This window comes from Rattus norvegicus, chromosome 3 (assembly GCF_036323735.1).
Source record: "Rattus norvegicus strain BN/NHsdMcwi chromosome 3, GRCr8, whole genome shotgun sequence".
NCBI lineage: Eukaryota > Metazoa > Chordata > Mammalia > Rodentia > Muridae > Rattus > Rattus norvegicus.
The window spans coordinates 168,523,825-168,542,495 of record NC_086021.1 but is presented as its reverse complement, the minus strand read 5'-3'; positions in this window follow the sequence as shown (position 1 = coordinate 168,542,495).

The window sequence follows — 18,671 nt, the reverse complement described above, 5'->3', positions numbered from 1 at the left end:
CCTAAGATCTATCCTAACACCTCCCACAGCATGCATCATTTCTACATCCATGGTAAGGCATTTGTGATTATGCTTCTGCTAATGGAAGGAGCTTCCCCTCTCATTTCTTACATTAAGCTGGGCCCTTGCTGTCAGGGACTAGAAATCATCAGATGACACCATTGCTTGGCTAAGGATGGTCTGTCTCTTGGTTCACATGCCCAGGAGTGAGGTCAGGTACCTGGCTTTAGATCCTGACTTCTACTCCCTTGTCAAACTGTTTACTCCTACCACACAGTTCCTGCTATGCAGTCGGCATCTTACTCTTCAACACCTACTTAAACTTAATATACATAGAGTACAAGTGTGTGTTTTGTCTTAAAAATAAATTAAAATGAATGAAATACTTTCCTTGAAATATATAAGATTGGGGCTGAATCTTTGGGCAGACAGAGTTTGTGAGTATTTTCTGGGAGATTATTCTGTAGACCCTGGTTGCAGAATATGAATCAACAGTAAAGCCATTTAGAAGTCAGTATTTCTGTTTCACTCCCATATACATCTCAAGTTGACCAGTTTCACACACACACACACACACACACCCACTGAATGCAAGCCACCAATTTTTAACCTGGTGGACACTTTCTTGATATATAATTTGACATTGTTGACCTCCCATGATTCATTAAACCCTCTCATGTGGGAGTGTTGCTGCTTTTCTTCTATTATGTGGACTATTTCTTTTTATTTCCCTCCATGAGCTCTTGTTTTTCCAGTTTTTGGGGTGGAATAAGGACAGGAAACAGCCTACATAGCAGGGTTCTCCCTGGGGCTTTATATGGCAAAAATTCTTATATGGCTAATACTGTTCAGAAAACATTCAGGAAAATAAGAAAGCTGAGCTAATTCCCAAAAATGCAGGCAAACACCAAGAAACACAGGATACAGAAGATGCCAACCAGATGTTGCTCCATGCCAGCTGTGAGAGTTTGGGATCAGACCCCAAACTTGGTTCAGATGAAACACAAAAGCCATATTCATCCAGAACAAAGCTCCTGGGGAACTGTGACCAAGCTTTTATGCAGTCAGAGGGACGTCAGGGTTGGTGGGGAGGACACTGTGACATTCGTTTCGCGCTGATCTACTGTAAATTGAAGAATTTGCTCTTCCCTTGGTCTTCAAGCCATATTCAGGGAGGGCAAAGCCACATCATACCACCTTGGCTCCTGGGAAAAGTGCTAAGGATTAAGACCAGAAGGCATGCTGGGGAAGGATCTGAGGACAGGGCAGCTGTAGTAACAGCCCCTCCCAATCACCAGGATCTGAGCCGTTATGGTTCTGTTTTAAAATAAACTAAGATTCAGATGAACAGAAAGTTTGTGTTTCACATTAACATTGTGGCTTTTTCTCAGCTGGGTGTTTTTATTTTCTCTGTCACTTTGCATTACAAGAATAACACAGCTTTGCAAGAGAGCAGCTCCATCAGATAAGTAAACAGTGAAGAGCGTTGAGTGTAGATGGCAGAATGGAGGCTCCCTGTGTCAGGAAAGCCTTGGGCATAGAGGTCAATAGTTGTTGGCAGAAACCATTAGAGGCCATTTGGGCTGAGTTATAAACCAGGCTGCCAAGGAGACCATATCTCTACCTGAGGTCATGTTGCTACAGGAAGAGGTATACAATTCTGCTTGTTCAGTCCTTCCTTAGTACAGTTGTTGCTATTAACTACCATCCACCAGCATCCTCAGATGTTATCAAATCCTGGGACAATGGAAACCCAGCTAAGAAGGACTCCAATACCTTCCTATTTACTGGGAAGTTACTATTTTATATAGAATTGTTTACATACATGGTTATGGAGGAAAATTCTTACCCAAATGTCCATATGGACCCCTTTACCCCAAATACCTATATACTTCTAGAGCCTAACTCTCAATGGTCTTCTAGAACGAGTTATTGGCATGACTCCCTGATATCCCAGGAAAGTCATCGATGCTGTGTAACCTATCCCATCACTCCACAAGCCTTGTCTTTGCTAAACAATCTGAGCACAGTACAAATAGAGCCTTGTGTTAAATGATCTCAGTATTGACAAAACAAAAAGAAGTCTGTTAAAATGAAGATCTATTATCACTGCTTCCACCATTAAATAAGATTCCATATAGATCAGTCTTGAGCGAGACATGATGCGGCTTCACTCCTTGGGGTAATGATTTTCGTGACTGCTCTTTGCCAAATGGGCCTAGTTAGTCCTTCCCAGGGCCAACCCTATACACTTCCCATCCCAGGCTGATCTTCCCTCCTGGACAAAGCCAGCATGTCTTGGCTAGGAGCAATCATCATTGGAGATGATGTTCTGTGAAAGCTTTTTTTTTTATTTATTTTGCTTTGTTTTTATTCTTTTGTTTTGTTCTGCTATGGATAGAATACGAGGGCTGTCCTCAAACTTTCAATCCTCCTGCCTCAGCTTTCCAAGTGCTGATGTTGGCAACAACTATAAATTTTTTTCATGGAAGTGGAGAAGTTGAAATGTTGAACCTCAAAGCTAGGGCTTCATATATGGTAGACAAGCACACTGTACACTAAACCACATCCCCAGCCCTGCAGAGTTTTAATTTTACTAACTCTGATGGAACTCTGGCAAACATCAGCTCCCTCTTGAAATCTTTTAAACTGATCACATGATTTTAAAAAAAATCTGGAAAAAAATCTTCCCTTGCCAAAAATCCATGTATCTTAATAAATCAAGTGGTAAATTCAAATCGACTTCCAAAATGCAGGTTGCTATGAAAAGTTACAAAGTACAGGAAAGATTCTCTGCGTGTTCTTTCCTTTGGCCCATGGATTTCTTTTAAAATTCCCTGGAATGGTAAACGAAGAAATCCGGGTATGGGAGCAAGAATTTGGCTAGATGATACATTTTCTGTTTTGACAATTTATTCACAAGGAGACATCCGAGAGATATATCAAACCTTTGTCTGTGTAATGCTTATATCCTGCTGCAGAGCACTGCCTCTTACGGTTTTACCATTAGAAGTCTCAAAGTCAGAATAATCAAACGAGTCCCCAAATCCTGGTAAACCATCACCATCTCCTGAGGTTATAGATTAATGGGAAATCGAGATTCATCCAAGTTCCCAGCTCATGTTTTTAATATACAAAAAGTCTGTATTATAAATGTAGGATTTCCCCTTTCAAACAGGACCATCAAGACACATAACCTTAATAAATCCATAATCACTGGCTTCTCTCTGATTTTCCACGTTTTTAATATATTTTAATAAGGTCAAAATTAAAGCAATATAGCAATGTGATTTTTACATATAAAAATGTTACAATGAATTAATCTATATGCCCATTTATTTTTATATCTTAACCTTTTGGAAAACTGTTTCACCACACAACAACTGGCACAGACATAAGCAGCTACACACACTTAATGTACACAGCTTTACGAGTTTGCAACTGTGTAACCAGGAACACATTGTTTGCTGCTCCCTTGACTTTCTTTCTGCTCCCTTCATCAGCAGTATTATCAGTTTGTCCTTAGGTTAAGAATATCTGGCAAAACTTCCCTTAGCAAGTCTTCACTACATAGCAGAGCATTATTAATTAGAGACACTGCTGGAGGACAGAGCTCTGCACTCTTCTTGTACTCCCTGGCCGTCATCTCACCTCCCCGCTAGTCCTTAACAGTCACCGTCCTTTTATCTGCCTCTCTGCCTCTAACTACTCGAGAGTCCATATGTAGGAAAACTATGCACACAGTTGTTGATGGATCAGCTAATCACATGTTCAGGTATAGCTTTTGTTCTACCTTCAATTCCCCCTTTTTTCTCCTGCTATTTTCTGTGCAATTTATTGATGGAAGAAATTGATCTAGATTTTGTTGTTTCTTTTTTGTGAAATATGTAGGGGGGCAAGTGTGTGCATGCATGTATGTACTGCAGTTGATGTTTCTAAACCATGCTTCAACCACTGAGTCACATCTCCAGTCCTGCCCCGTACTTGCCCTTAAACACTTACCATTTCACAGGATCATGACTCCCTAATCTATGCGTCACAACTCTAGATCCTTTAGACATCACCAATGTTCCTTGTAATCCGGAGGTTATGGTCACCCAGAGAGTCAGAACCTGGGGCTGTATCATTCACTGGGAAAGAACACAGAGTTTTAACCTACAACTTGCTTTCTATGTGAGTTTGGAAGACTTACTTAGAGTAGCCTCCTGTGCTTATAAATGTGTAAGCCAATATAGTCTTGAAAGGTTTGATTTAAAAGTAAAAGCAATCTCAAACATTCAAGGTGCTGAGTGATGCAGAACATGGTTAGGCATATACACAAGAATGGGGCTACAGAGGTAACAATACAGGTTTGGGATCCTGACAACCTTGAATGTGCCACCTTCCAAGTATAAGGTCTTCTCCTTTGTACTAGGAGCTAAATGGAGAATTTTCGCAATGTAAGTAACCTTGTGCTTGGAGTACCCTTCGTAAGGCAACTGTCAACAATGATAGTGATGTATGGTCATCCTATGAGACTAGAAAAAATAGACTGAGTTCTACACAGTTTTTATGAACAAAAGTCCTCTTTTGACAGCCTCCTTTCGAGGATGTCTACTTTTCCTCTTAGGATCAAAGCTAAATAGGTGGCTAAACATTAAATATAATCAGATCACAGAAGATGCAATTAATAATTTTATCTTCGAACATCAAAAAATAATCTACAAGCATCGTGATGTTGGCTCCTGAAGGTTGAGTGGAAGAAGTTTGATAAGTAAGAGAGACAAAGAGCATGTGAGGAAATTAAACAGGTAGGTACACTGAAGAAGCCACAGCAGGGGTCATGCTCTCAAAGAATTTCAAGAAATTTCCTGAGACCTGAGACCGAGTCAGCAGTGATCGATTCAAGTAGGGCAGAGTTTTGTCCGGATAGTCTTCATCAGGACCAGATGGGACTCTATGCCTAATAATAGTGTGAACACATGCAGCCATATTATACTCCACCTGGAGTATAACAGTCCAATGCAATGTTAAGTAATGCTGCTTCAATCAAAGAATTTAATTTAAATCAGCGGGTTAGACAACTTATCTCTCAAGACTACATGAGAAAGAAGTTGATTTTGCCTGAAGAGATCACAGAGTTGGTAATGTTTAAAATCAAACTAACAAGTAAAATGCATAAAATTCATATTTAACAAATAAAACAGCCATGGCTTAAGTGAGTAATTGCAAAGCTATGAGAACTGTACCCAGACTTTTAGGACAGGCGAATGAAAACACACCTCCCCCTAAAAATACATTGTTTCAGGTTTCATGACATGAGCAGCACAGCATACACACACACACACACACACACACACACACACACACACACACACAAACAGGTGTTTACATGCAGACACATATCCATGCCCACACACATGCATTGCACACATACATGCATGTACATAGACACATATGCATGTGCTATACACACATGCATGCACACATATACATACAAACATATATACTTTTTCCCCACTTTATACAAGGTTCAGATCTTGCTCTAGGGTTTATCAAAGTATGTTCTATAAACTGCCTACTGGTTTTATGTAGTACAATCAAAACAGGGAAGGGAAGGGAAGAGAAGGGAAAAAGGAGAAAGAGGGAAGAAGGAAGGAAAAAATAGGATATGAGAATGAGAAAGAAAAGAATTTCCGAAGCAGTTGGAGAAGTTCTGACTCAAGCAGAATTCAGAAAGATCCTTTCCCCCCAAGGTCTCTCAGAGCTCATGCCAAATATATTGCACATTTCCAACCTGAGTGCAAAGCTCACGAAGCTTGGACAGAGACTCCTCCCCCAGGGGACATCTGAATAAACACCCTATGTACAAACACACTTGGGTGCTCCAACATTAGCCCTCATGCACTGCTTCTCTCGGAAGCGGACTCCAAAGCCGGAGTTGATGGAAATATTTCTGCTGCATTTGTTGCTGGGAAAACACAGAGGTTGCCCGGATATAAGACCTTACCTCAAGGAGCTTTTACTGTTCAGCTCAGACTAGGGCGTGTGATTGTAATTCAGCTAGATGAATATTTACCGAATACACTGAAGAGAAAGCTGTTTCACAGTGCTTACCCATTCATCGCTTAATCCCATGAGGGGGAAACTTAAAGTGAACAGCCAGTTAAGAGAGCACCCTCACAGAAGAGAGGAAAGAAAGAGCTAATCCCCTATTGAAATTCTGATGAGACTTCACCTGCAACCTGAAGTACACATAGTAGAGCTCAACTGGAGCACAAGGTCTGCAAGAAACCAAACTGCTAGGTCAAGGTTCAAGGGTGAAAACAAACATTGATCTCGCCCTTTCCCTCCCCCTCCCCCTCTCTGTGTATGTGTGTGTTTGTGTGTGTGCACACACATTTATGTATATGTGTATGTGTTTGTGAGTGTATTTGTGCATTGTGTACATGTATGTGTATGTGTGAGTGCGTATATGTACATGAGAGTGTTTGCAAGTGTATTATGCATATGTGTGTATGAATGTGAGTGCACATATGTATATGTGTGTGAGAGTGTGTGTATTTATCTGTACAAAAGCATAACTCTGCTTTGTTTATCAGACTCACCCATACTCATACAAGCCCTAGCTGTAGACAATCACATGTCCTGTGTGTCTTTCTTCGAAACAAAGCCACAGTCTTAAAGTGTGTAGCACTACCAACTGAGTGGCTTTCTTTTTCTAACACTTTCAGCCTATCTTTGAGCCTGGAAGAAAAGCCATCTATTCTGCTCCCAAGTTCGAACTCCCTCCTGTGCTCCTCAGAGAGTCCACATTGTGGGGCGCTGTATGATTCTTAGGGCCCTGGGCCTTGTTTTTCCATCACCAAATCTCTTATTTTCACAATTGACCTTCTCTTTTGCCTGGGATTGTTCTAAGCTTTCTTTTTTTTTTTTCCCCCATCTTTATTAACTTGAGTATTTCTTATTTACATTTCGATTATTATTCCCCTTCCCGGTTTCATGGCCAACATCCCCCTAACCCCTCCCCCTCCACTTCTGTATGGGTGTTCCCCTCCCCACCCTCCCCCCATTACCACCCTCCCCCCCAACAATCACGTTCACTGGGGGTTCAGTCTTGGCATGTTCCAAGCTTTCTATCTTATCTTATCTTATCTTATCTTATCTTATCTTATCTTATTTTATCTTATTGCAGTGATGAAACACCACGACTAAAGAACAAGTTGGGAAGGAAAAGGTTTATTCACCTGTCACTTCCATAACATCACCAAAGGAAGTTAGGACAGAAACTCAATCAGAACAGGAACCTAGAAGCAGGAGTAGATGCAGGAGGGGTACTGCTTACTGGCTTGCTCCTCATGGCTTGCTTAGCCTTCTTTCTTTTAGAACCCAGGACCACCAGCCCAAGGGTAATACCACCCACGATGGGCTGGCCTGTCCCCCATGAGTCACTAATTAAGAAAATGCCCTACGGGGTTGACTACAGCCCGATCTCATGGAGGCGTTTTCTCTGTTGAGTTTCCCTCCTCTCAGATGACTTTAGCTTGTGTCAAATTGACACAAAACTATCCAGAACACTTGTCCTACCACCCATCATGACTTTCTACAACATTAGAAATATTTTGGGCTAGGGAGATGGCTCAGTAATTAAGAGTATTTGCTGCTCTTGCAGACGGCAGTGCCCAGCACCTACACCAGGAGGCTCCCAGTCACCTGGACCTCCAATTCCAGGACGCCTGATACTCTCTTCTGGCCTCCAGGGGCACCACACAAACAGGCGATGCATATACACACATAAAAGGAAAACGCTCACACACATAAAATAAAAAGGAATAATTCTAAAAACATAGGAGCAAACATTCTAATCATCTTCACAATTAGTCATTTGCATTTGAAAGCTGTACTGGCCATATTTGGCTACTGGACTGTCATGTCCTGGAGCCTCTGGGAGATGATACATACAATCTGAAGGGATAAAACCAAACGATTGTATATGAAATAGTTTTTGTGTCACACCTAACATGGTACCTAGTATATAGCATGTGCTAAAAATTATTATTTTCCCTCTCTTTATTAAGAAGTCAAGTCCAATGGCTAAGGAGTGTAGCTAGTTTGCATTTCTCTGGACCCCTCAGGATTGTTTATGTCCCAAAATAGTAAATCCCATGTAGGTCTTGGAAGTCTTAGCTCAATCAATGACCAAAAGAGATGGTGGGGTTCTCTGCCCTGAGCCTTTTAGTGTGGTTACAAAGTCCTCGTTCATGTACTGTATAGCTCAGACTTTCTTCCTACGTCACATAAGGAATAGCTTCCTTCTTTAGGAGCCTGGGTAGAAAACCCACTGTGCACTTTCACTGCCCAATCTTTTCTCAATGAGAAAGAAATCCTTTGAAATATGGAGCCTAAACTTTCCTTTCTGTCTATGACAGGCCCCGGTGGACAGCTGCTCCAGCATCTGCAGTCTGAGAGGAGAGGAGCCTGGGACAGGGATTCTATCCAGGGGAGAGACCACTGTGATGTTGTGTAATCCAGGGGTCTGTGGGAAGAGGTCCCATGACCCTTGAGACACAGATGTGATCATCCTAACCACATTTTCTCCCATCTGCAGCAATCACAAGGACTATTCCTGTTTCTAGGGCATGCTATGACCCGGCAGCTTCCTCTTAGCATAGCTCTCCTAACGCAACACACATCACACTTTATGACACTTGATGGGATATAATTTAATTAACAGTCACTCTTTGGCAAACGTATATACTTTTGATATGATCGATGTCAAATAACATTGTTGTGAATCCCTTCCTGCTAAACATGATGTTTTTCAAGTCTACATCGTGTCTGTGAGTTGCCTTGTGGTGCTGCCTCAAAATATAATGGAGTTCTAATCCCTGATATCTGTAAGCATAATCTTATTCAGGGACAGGGGATTTATAGAAGGCAGCGTCAAGATGGAGCTATTCGCATGGATTCTAATGCAACATGACTGGTGTCCTTAGTAGTGGAACTACTTTTGGAATGAAGATAGAGACACACAGAAAGAATGCCATATGAAGTTGAAGCTGAAAGGAATGCTTAAAAGCCAGGAGGAGAAATCCTTGGTCCTGCCAAGGCTGGATTCTCCAGTGTAGGGGAATGTCCGGTGGGGAGGCAGGAAGGGGTGGGAGAGGGGGGGAAACGTCCTCATAGAAGAAGGAGGAGGAGAGATGGGATAGGGGATTTATGGGCAGGAAACTAGGAAAGGGATGACATTTGAAATGTAAATTTTTTAAAAATCCAATAAAAAATAAAATAAAGTAAAATCTTGTTTTTTAAGTAAAAAACAAAAACAAAAACAAAACGAAACAAAACCAAAAACCAGAGAATGGATTTTAATGGTTGCCAGAAAACAAATTGGTCAAAGAATACATATATTTTTAAGGTCCTTGATATATTTTACCAGGTTACATTTCATATACATATATATGCATATATACATATATACATATATATACACACATATACGTATATATACACACATATATATGATATATGTATGTGTGTATATATATGTATGTATATATGTATGTTGATTTCTAACTCCACTAACTGTGTATCAAAGTGCTGACATCTTTGCGAACTCCCCCGAATACTATTGCTTTAGTAAACGTTGCTTGTTTGATGAACTATGTTATATTGCTTTTCTGTTCAAGTTTTTATTTGATTACCTCTGAGATTAAATACTGTCAACATTTATTAGCTATTTTTGTTCTCTACATTTTGAGCTCTGTGTTCTCTCTGTGCTTTGAAATTATATCTACATTTAATTTGTGGAATTATGGATGCTTTCCCTTTTGTGTCTGCATGAATTGCTTTTACAGAACGGACAGCAATTCTCTTTCTGCCATACTTAATGCAAATATGTCTCCAAAGTGTTGTGTTGTTTTAATTTCACTTTCTCTTCTTTGAATCTATATTCTGATGGAGCAACATTTTTGGAATATGTTTTATAAAATATCATATATTCTAGGAAGGAATCTTATTCTAAAATAAAATTATTTAGTTGGTATGAAAAATTATTTTGGTGTTTTTTGGTTAAGTCAAAATATGCTTGGTTTTATTAGCTATTTTTAATTAAATTTTAACCACGTTGTTTAACAGCAAATCCCCTTGCATTAATAATTTAATAATTTTTCTTTTTTCCTCCCTATGTGATAAAATAATCCCTTTACACATAAAATCCCTTTACACATAAAATGTGTGTATGTATCTTGTATGTGTTTTCTGTATGTGTGTGTGTATATATATATATATATATATATATACCCCATACTTGAGAAATTTTCTCTTCATAAAATGCTCTGACTCATTGCTATTGTATCACTCACCATCTTTGTCACATGATTCAACTTCATAATATAACCACAAAATTCAAATGGAGCTTTAGTGAGATCATATATATATATATATATATATATATATATATATATATATATATATATATATGGAGCGTCAGTTGGGTGGCTCCTATTGGTTCTTCATGTGATTTATAGTCAGAGATTGGTTGAGATGGATTCATCCATTTGCAGTGTTCTTGGCACACAAACCTGCTTCTTAGCCTAGAAAGAATCTAGCTAGAACTAGTACAGATGAAGCCTTCAAAACCCTGTTCACACGGGTCTTTGTGCATAGCCTCTGTAGCACAATGCCTCAGAGCGACTACATCTCAGGCACTGAGGGAAGGGAGAACCACATTTATCATCTTGGCTACTTGTCATTCAACTGCTTTTTTCCTTCTGCATCCCTCATGTCTGTCATGATGACTGGGTTGTCACAGACTCTCAAAGTGATGTGACAAAATGAATCAGTTTGAGCTACTAGGGTGTGAGCTGATTTCTCGGCTTGTGGTGTTCTCTCTCCCTTTGGCTAATTCACAAAGAGTTGTTGTCAAAAATATAACCTTGAGGCTCAAAAGACCTGCCTGATATCAAGAGAAAATGTTTGTACCACTCGGGATTCGAACTCTTGATCTGTGAACCATGAATAATACACCTGTATCCGTGGGATATTTTTCTTGGTGAAATGATCTTCTTGAACAAAGCCCATGTAAGAGCATCAGGCATCTAATTTATATCAATTACCCAATGTCTTAATGGTAATCTGAGGAAATAGCCAAGATATTACCAAGATTTACCCAGAGTTCCATCTTAAGGGATAGCTCCCCTGGTCTAGATTGGGTCACTCCATCATCTTCAAATTCAGTTTAATTGTCATACACTTTTAAGTAATGCTTTGGTTGTATTTCTCACCAGGCTTTAAGTTCTCTGATGAAGAGATCATGTCTTCTGCTATGTCTTGTGTTCTCATCAGAAAGATTGGTGAGCAAGGTCCTTCATACAGTAAAAAAAAATTAATGAGTGACTCAATAAATGGATAAACATATCATTTAATAAGAGGATGAATTCGTTTAAAGGGAATAAACTGTAAACCCACATAGACCCGGCATCTGAGGATGCCTCCTGGTTATAATCAAGTAAAACACAATCATTAAGGAAACCTGGAGGTTCAATGTGTGGAGTTTAGCCATCTCTGGGATTTTAAGGGGAAGCTGACCACAGAGACCCTTTAGAAATACATTTGTGACATTCTGCTCGTGGGTCCAATCTGGAACTTCTACTGTCCCACAACTGGGGACTGCTATAGTATAGATTGTAGCCATTGATGAGCACGAGCAAAGAGCTTTGCAATAACACATGGGGTGGATACACCTATATTCTCATTTCACAGGGAGAAAGACTGAGGATTCCAGAAGTCGAGGCGTTACACCCAGGTCCAACAGTTGGAACGCAGTTAGCTAAGTTTCGAGGGTACTGAGTCCAGAGCCATGCTCTGCACAATGACACCTCATTCTAGAAATCCCTTGGGTGTTGGGGAAGGGGTAAGATTGTACTAAAGTCTTAGAGAGTTGAAAGGGACTGTTATTCTCACCCAAAGCTCTAAGGAGATGAAATCAATCAGTAACCTCATGTCTCACTTTGAAAAATCTTCCAGAGAGGTACCAGTCATAATTCCACCCAATAAGCAGTCTTCCAGAAAGCCTTCTGCAGAAACACTGATTCATCTAAACAGCAGTTTAATGAATGCCTTGTTACTGTAGACGTGGTAATGCCATAGACCAGCACCTCGACCTATGAGCCTCTTTAATAATTGCTTAGCTGCTTTGTTGGCCCATCATACCCTTCCATTGAGGCACTGTGGGTAGAGTGATTTATTGATGCCATAGTATAAGAAATGATTCATGTAAGCCTAGTGGTGAAAGTTCTAAAGAGGATTCTGGCTCCAAATTTTCCCAAGAGGTCCATGGAGGTTGGCTCTGGGGCTGGATGGCAGCTGCACTTTTTCCCTCTGTCCTCTTCTGCTTCCTGTCTTCTTCTCCTGCCCACAGATGCGGATCCCACAGACATTCCTAATATTTATTATGGTTGCAAAACTTCTGCCTGATTCTGTGTCCCAGAGAAGACAACTGGCAACCCGAAGAAACCTCAGACTTTTAGTCACAGACTTGCCTTCAACCAGTCATGATCCATGGTCCAACCATGGTCTTCCCATGGGTCTAATTGGCAAAATCGGAAGCTATATGAATCTATTAGCAGTCTCCAGTTGAAAGGGCCTTCTTTTCTCATTTTCCAAATAGTCACCCGGTCATCATCATTTATGGCTCCTTGGTGCAGCAGGAAGCCCTGAGGAGGGTTAGTTCAAATGGTTCCTTGCTACTGACTCTCTGCCATCGATCAAAGCCACAACTGTCTTGAGTTTGCAGCCCAATATAGTAAAAAGTGTTGAATATACCACCTTTCTACACCCAAATGCTATAACAAGCCTATTTCTTCCCTTTACTTCCTGATTTAGTGGCTTCCCTGATTTATGAAATATTTTTTACCCAAGGCCTACTGAAAACATCTTTATAAAATAGAGTTCAGCTCTGAATAGGTCGCTTTCCTATTGAGTTTTAACATTTCAAGAAAGAAAAGGGGACGACTTCTGACCTAGATATTCCATGAATGAGTATTTAAGTGAGTTCCTACACGACAGGATTTAAGTTCCATGGTCATCCAAGCTAATCATCAGCTTGTAAAACAGAGCCTTAAATTCATGCCTGAATAAAGTACATTGGACAAAGCTCTTCGAATCACTCCAGTGATGTGGCATAAACTACTGTCATTTCTATCCATGGCCATGATAACAGTCATAATTCCACATAGTTCGCAAGTGACAAAATCAGGCTCTGAAACTGACAGTCTGGAGTGTAGCTCCATGCTCTTCTAACCACAAGTAAGAGATGCTCCTTTGGGGAGAGAGACGATAATTCCCATTAAAATAGAGAACAGAGAAATCACCCCATTCTTTTCTGGGAGATTAGAGATGAAGAAGGGAAAAAAATCTATTCCTTTCACTGGGGAAGATTGTAGCATTGGTCAACCAGAGATGAATTCTAGCCTTTCTTTTTTTATGCCAGGATCCAAGACAAGAAGTGGACACATGAGGACATTTAACACAGCATCTTCATGTTGGGGATATTTGTAGAAGACCTTGCATACTTCCCTCACAGCAGCATGAATGTGGTCAATCCATACTTAATACAAAAGAAAAGTCTAGGTGGAGGTGAAGCTCATCCTGGTGTTCATATAACCTTGCCCTCCAATGTGTAGCAGGAATCGAGATGTTCTGCATGGTCCAGGAGGTAAAAGTTGCTTAGAATTAAGTAGGCTGTCTGGTTGGAGGCATGAAACAGTGGTCCATTTACTTAGAAGTATGGCGGATGGCCCATCTAGTCAATAGTGTGAGTGGTGGTCCATCAAGTCAGGAGTGGAGTCTGCCAAAGACTCCTTAAGGTAAACCATGGCTTCTATTGATTTCCCAGCCCACACATTTTTCCTGGAACCCTTATCTCTGCCTTCCATGGACAGTGTTGCCTAGCAATCTAACACATCTAACAAATAATAATAATAATAATAATAATAATAATGCCTAACATCTAACAAATACTAGCTGCTGCTTTGGAAATGCCTATAGTTAGCATTATTATTATTATTATTATTATTATTATTATTATTATTATTCCCACTTTCGTGATATCAAAGTTAGGCAGAAAATAATCCCATAAAGTGACATGACCAGGGTAATTTGATATAGAGATCTTCTATATCAAATGAAATTATCAAATTTGATAAGTTGATCCTCTTATCCAATGAAATGTCCCACATCTGACATGGAGGATATTCTAATTTGGGAAACAGGATCCCTCGAGATTTTCTAATTATATGATGGATCCTCAATGGTGCAAAATGAATATCCACTTCTCTTTCACACCCAAGTAGCATTCTTTAATGTCACAGTCACACACTCCTGAACTCTGGTTCACATAGGCACATAGCTCCTTGAGTCCTGAGTGTATATAAACAAACATCTCTTTTCTTTCTTCAGGGATCAGTACAGTGGTTTCTAGAAACACTTCTTAGTCACCACCCCTCTAACATTTGTTCAGTGAGCCTCCTACATGAGCAGAAACAACTCCTTGGAGAAGGGTTCCAAGAATTGGAATAACAGAGGTATAAAGAGAACCTTGGAAACTCATGTATTTCCTGCATAACCTTTACCATGTGCGTTAGAAGTGGCGTCACTTGAAGAAGTCTCTCTCTTAGACCTTAATCACTCCATACCATAGCTAACCACAGGCTCTTCCTGCATTCTTCCTCCCACCCTATTTGAAGATTTCAAAGGATGAGAGAAACCCCAGGAAAATGCAATGTTTCCTTGAAAGCCTTTTACTCTCCTTTTCTAGGCTAGTACACTGAGGCCCAGAGAGAAGAGAAAGTTGACTTAATTCTGCATCCTGCACCACAGAGACCAGAGCTCTTTCTACCTGTTCTTTCAAGGCTCTGCAAATACATGAGCCCCTGGCTGCAGTGAGAGAAGCATGAAGAAGGGCGTGTCTATCCTACAGCATATTTCTACATGAGTGTCACATGCCTGGGAACAAAATACTGATCTGCTTCTGCATACAGCACATTAGGTGAAACCCAGATTTCATTTTCATTATTATAATAAAATATCCTAAAAACAACAACAGGGGGGAAGAATGGGCTGAGATGGGACATCCAATTTACAGTCTATCATTTTATAGACATCAAGGAAGAAACTCAAGTAGTTGATCATATTACGTCCAGAGTCAAGATCAAAGAGAAAATAAATGTAATCCTGTCTTGCTTGCTTGTAAATTCTCTTGTTCCCAGCTAGATTTATTCTTATACAGTTCAGGGATCCAAGCCTAGAGAATGGTATTTCCTACAATGACCTGGGTCTTTCTACATCAATTAACAGTCAAGACAATTCCAGCCATAGACATGTCCACAGGCTGTACTGGTCTGGATTAATTTTTTCATTAAGAATCTCTTCCCACATGATTTTAGGTGTCTGAGCACCTAAACTAAGCAGCACAGGTGGTCATGGTAATCTACTGGCACTGAATAAAGGCTGGGGTGGCCCTAAGGACTGTCTGTCACCTTTTAGAGTTGGAACCAGAAGGACAATCAAAGAAGAGCTTCCTAGAAAATGCTAGAAGATCTTGATCCAAAGTTGAAAGGCATCTGAGCTCAAGTAAGAGGGACATGCAATTTTCCAGAAAGGGGGAAGAATACTTGGGGTGGGGGATAATGTCGATTGAAACATAATGAGACTGGCCAGGTAAAACCTCCATTGAGGACTATGCTGTCTGGATAGGGTTTCTGTGGCCGAGGGCTAGGTTGAGCAGGAAATAGCAAAGGTTCCAGCACCGAAGTTACAAGAGTCTTCAGAGCAAAATGTAAGAGAAAGGAGATTAATAACCTGTCTGAGAGTGAGGAACATAGTGATTGACCACAAAGGTGAGGGGAGTACGTGACTTATGTCCTCAGGAGGAAGAAGGCTGGTAGGCATGGTCTGAACCAGAGCTAGGAAAAAATGTCCAATCAACAGCAGAAAAGATAGGCTTCTCAGAAGGGAGAGAGTGAAGACGGTGAGGGAATGCATTGCTGATCTTAGAGGGCCAGAGGAAACGAAAGTATTCTGTCAGGTACAAGACCTGGGGAGGAAAGACCACAGCTCAAAGAGAGGCCTTGAGAATGAGCAATGATCTGGGCCGAGACTGAGCTGGAAAAAATTGATGGCTAAGGGGTGCTTGTGGCGCCTAGAGGCTACACTTCCAAGACCCAGAGTGGTACCTTCTCCACTTCAATATCACCCCAGTATCATCATCCCTGATGACACCAAACATTAACTGTGCCAGTGACTTTTGTGACATCACCTCACTCCATCCCAAAGACACGACTGAAAATTGCTTGGAAATCTGAGTTCACTTGCATACGTGTGCAGAGAAGCTGGAGGATTAAGCTCACCTTTCTCTCTTCCCTTTTGTTCTTGAGTTTCAGAGCATGTGCACTGTCTATTTAGGCAGTAAGGAATGAGGTTAGATCTATACCAGGATCTGCTTACTCCCTCTGCTTGCACGGCAAGCATGTGAGTAATGGGGCTCCAATACCCTGCGGACATGGGCCGTGTTCTTCTCCATGCTGCACATAAGGAACCTTCACGGGGATACTGTGACGTGTCACTTAGATTTGGTACAAAGTATGCGCTTGCATCCGCCTAATTCTAGTCCACATGGGGGTTTATTTGTCTCATTTATTGAGACACGGTCTTCCTCTGTCCCCAAGGATGATATTGACTGCTCTGCTTCCAACTTCCCAGTTTCGATATTACTGACAAGGGCCTTCTTACCAGGCTGAAGACATTCCTTGTCCACTTTCGACACTTACCAGTGGTGATCTGTGACTGAGTCTTGGGGTGAGCGCATTCATGCAATGGTTGAGATGTACTCATTACACATCACTATGCACGTGAATGTCCCATTTAACTAGATGCCCCAGGTTTTACCCGGGATCCTACCAGTGTGGACCACGAGTTCAAACTTGAACTCAAGCCCAGCCCAGGACAGACTAATGGGGCTTTTAGAGCCAAGCAGAGGCCAGGGATAGGCTCTTGGATGAAACTTGTGTAGAATAGTAAATAATTAGGAAAAGTGGCATCTGAGAATATGTGCTCACGGTAAGTCATTGTGCGATTTTGACTGACTTCTTCTTACAGCAAGTGCCTCCTGAAGCATCTCTAATAGCACATACCCCCAAATATGCAGGAGTATGCTGCCTTAGCCCTTGAAGCTACTGTCCATCTCCAACCAGCCCCAGTGTATGAAAGGAGAGGGAAAAAAATACTTTTCAACTGGCACGATTCATCAAAATGAATTGGCAACACCTATCAGCCTGCAACAGCAGTTTGCAACTTGCTTGGCGACAAATCTTCCCTGGGACATTATCACACAGGAAACAACACAGGATAAATTCTTTGCACAATATCTTTCTGCCCCTCCCTTCACCTCCTCCCCACTTCAAAAAGATTTAACATCTAATTCAGGTTTTGACGAGCTGCCTCATCTCTGTAGAAACACTGTTGATCTCTGTCGGACCCCAACGGCCTTGAACAGAATAAACTGAAGGAACAGGGACTTGGGGACGCAAAATGTAGGCCATGATAAATAAATACATTACCTCTGCCTTTGACGGAGCACCCTGACCTCCAGCACAAGTGCTGGGTAGCATCTGTTTAACAAAAAGTCAGCCTACTACTTCTGCCACCTCAGGGTCTCAAAGTACAAAAACAAAAGAGAGATGCCCACAGAGGTGACCCCATTCAATCAGAAGCCAGACACAGCTGGGCCTGGTGGTGGTTCTAGCCAGAGATTTCTCTTGGGTTCCCAAAATGACCCATAATACTTCATAGGAGGAAATGCGTTTCTTCCTGTAAAATTGGAGGCTGCTGGTGTAGCTCATGAGAAAAGCACCTGCCTCACATAAATGAGATACTCAGCAGCTGGGGGCTAGAGCAGATGAGAGTAGAACGGCAAAGCTCACACAGTGAGAAAGTGTCAGAGGTGGGAATCGAACACGAGTTTGTTTTCAAAACTATTCCTGGCTGGAGAGATGGCTTACTGGGTAGGTAAATCATTTGCCACACAAGGATGAAGATCTGATTTCAGATCCCCAGAAACCCCTGTAAATCCTAGCCATGATCGTCTGTGTCTGTAATCACAGTCTTTCTATGATGAGACGACAGGTAAAGACACAAAAGCCTATAGAGTCTCACAGACCAGCTAGCCCAGCACACACAACAGTGAACAGCAGAAAACCCTAATCTTAAATATAGCAGAAGGAAAGACCAACAGTTGAAGTCATGATCTGATCTCCACATGAGCATCATGGAAAATATGTAGCTGTGTCTGTCACACACACACACACACACACACACACACACACACACACACACACACAGTTTCCTGATGAGGGCTGAGTTGGGATTCGGTATAATTTTTTGCTTTAAAGAAAGTGTCAACATTTTACATAGACATTTATGAATAGCTAAATATGAAGGTTTGCCTAAATTATGCAAAAAGTCAATATTTCTATGCAGCCATCTTGGAATCTGAATAGACCGTGACCACTCCCATTCACAGAGAAGAAAACTGAGAATGGGGCTGGGGGAAAATGTCTTTTTCCCTAAGTTGCACAGCCAGTACCTGGATGAACTGGCAAAAGCAACTGACTCGGCTGACCTCATCACTTCCG